Here is a 2,573-nt window from a genome sequence, read left to right as displayed (position 1 = left end):
CTGAGAAGTAATACAGGTCCTGAAGCTTTCCTCTTCTCCTTCTCACACTCCAGTTCATCTTGTCGTTTGTTTATTTATTGAAACAAAAGCAATATAGAGATGACGCTAAGATTTTCGAACAAAATGGCGCCTTTAATAGGCAAGCTTTGGCCTTTTACGATAGATTTAACTGTGTTAATGAAGGGAAATATCTCGTAAAAGTGTCCATCTAACTTTTACTCCGCAAATTGCCAAGAAGTAAATGGCGCGAAATAACTGGAAGAGGATAACATCAGTAGTAATAATAGGGATTGGAGGGTTGGCATAAAAATTAGAACAATGGACTAAATGATCATACGACATTTTAATTTTGCCCTTCTACAATCAAGGTTCAAATTACTAACAGAATTGACTTTTTGTTTCATAGATAACAGGGCTTATAAAAAAAACTTTCAAGAAACCTTGCTGAAATCAATTGACTCGACTGTATTCTTTTGCCACAAGACCTTAGATTTATATTTTGTCAAATGAAATCAACGACAATAATAGCGATTACAACAACGACAACAACAACAACAACAACAACAACAATAATAATAATAATAATAATAATAATAATAATAACAACAATAATAATAATTTGGAGAGATGAGTATCTTTAAATTGTATTGGTCCAAGTATTTTACTAGTGGTACTAGTAAGGATGAAAAACAAAGTTGACTTTAGCAGGATGTGAACTCAGAACGTAAAGAGAAGTAAATACGAGTTATTTTTAATCTTCGCTTTAACAATCCTGCCAATCCGCCAACAGAAAAAAAAAAGGAGATCGTTCAGGAATGTTAGTGCGGATTAAGATTAGTGTCTCTGTCCTTATCGATACCCGTAGCGATGAGGCATTTGTCATAGAATCCCTGGTCGCATACGCAACAGTACTCTATTGCAGTGTCCTTGTATAAGGAGCCACATTCACCACAGACCCAGGCTTTCTGCAATATGAGTTCATCATTTATTTTACACGGTTTACATGGAGTTTGGGCCGCCAACGACAGTTTAATTGGATGAATAACAACTAGCAAAAGTGCTAGTGTGACGGCTGTAGTAATTCTCATTTTATGTATGTTGCACATAAACAAACAGTTAAATTGATTGAATGATTTGTTTTTTTCAATTAATCCGTTCGGTGTAGTTTCAATATCGGGATGTGTCGACTGGTTTGATGTGTGGTAATGCACCAGATTAATATCCTCCTGTCTTTCGTTTTCGTTTTTCTAACAATTTTTTGAAACCTATTAAAAGATAAAAATAAAAAGAGAAAAGCGTCATCATTATCGTCATCATCATCGTCATCATCATCATCGTCATCATCATCAATATCATCATCACCATCATCACTAACATAATCGTTCTCATTATCATTATCGTTTATACCATTCGTCTCATTATCTTTATTGCTCATACCAACATCATCAGTTCATCACCATCATTATATCATCTTTCTGATCTTCTTTACATCATAATCATCATCATTTTCATCATTATCATATCATCATCATTATCATCATAATGATCATCATCATCATCATCATCGTCATCGTCATCGTCATCATCCGCCATCATCATTATAGTTATTGTTAACATCAATATTTTCATCACTATTATCGTTTCTATCATTTTCCTTTCATCATTATCCTTCCTATCATCATCATCATTCATCATCATCATCATGAACAAAAGATGAAACAATAAAACATTTCTTTTCTAAAAAAAAAAAAGCAATGCAGTACATTGCAATCATTTCGGGACATACTGTTTTTCAGATATGCTACAAGACCTGTATGCCTTCAAACCTTTGGGTGAAATTGATATAAAATTTTCATGGAACTCCCTATATTTTCATCAAGTAAATTTCACAGTAGTATTATTTAGTTTCAAGGAATTTTACAAATACTCTATATGTTACAATTTAGAGTCATTAAAACAATGTACACTGTGAGAAGGGTACCGTAATTACCCACAATGCTGGACTTAATCCGAATTAAGAAATAACTATTCTTTTCGGTCTTTAAAATAAAAATATGTCAATTCTAGAACAAAATTTATGACAAATGTTTGCTCGTTATTTGATATTGAAATGTAGTTCCTTGTACATCGTTATGCGAGTGATTAAATATTGTTATGTAAGAGATACTTAGATGTTCATTTGATAATGTTTATCTAAGGGGAACTAATTTCTTGTACATTCTATTTATGTCCCTTTACCTTCTTAAAACAAAGTTCGCCGCGGACACGTATTCATTTATTCTGAAGTCGAGAAAATGAGTTCCTGTCATTTTTATGGTATTGATTATAATTGCATTATACATCAACTCCTAAAATTTCTGGTAGTTCTCTAAAGCAGGAATGCATGTAGGATTGTCACTGTGTGAACACCCGCGCCATGTGGGTGTATTTGTATGCATGTGTATGTGAATATGTATACATCTGTAGGTATATAATGGTTCTAGTTTCAACACACGAACATGCACACGTATTTATATATAAATATATATATATATACATACACACACACACGCATATATATACATGCATTACAT

General features: G+C 32.7%; 1 long non-coding RNA gene across 1 annotated transcript in view; it reads right to left on the bottom strand.

Moving 5' to 3' along the window:
* Window positions 1–324: 324 nt before the first annotated feature.
* Window positions 325–2,573, bottom strand: part of LOC106871072 (uncharacterized) — an 8,564-nt gene continuing 6,315 nt past the window's right edge. Inside the window, exon 2 of the long non-coding RNA XR_001409623.2 lies at window positions 325–1,265. This is a non-coding gene — a long non-coding RNA (uncharacterized LOC106871072). The remainder of the gene's footprint in view (window positions 1,266–2,573) is intronic.

This window comes from Octopus bimaculoides, chromosome 7 (assembly GCF_001194135.2).
Source record: "Octopus bimaculoides isolate UCB-OBI-ISO-001 chromosome 7, ASM119413v2, whole genome shotgun sequence".
Lineage (NCBI taxonomy): Eukaryota > Metazoa > Mollusca > Cephalopoda > Octopoda > Octopodidae > Octopus > Octopus bimaculoides.
The sequence above is the reverse complement of the archived record's forward strand: the minus strand, read 5'-3'. Positions and strand labels throughout refer to the sequence as shown.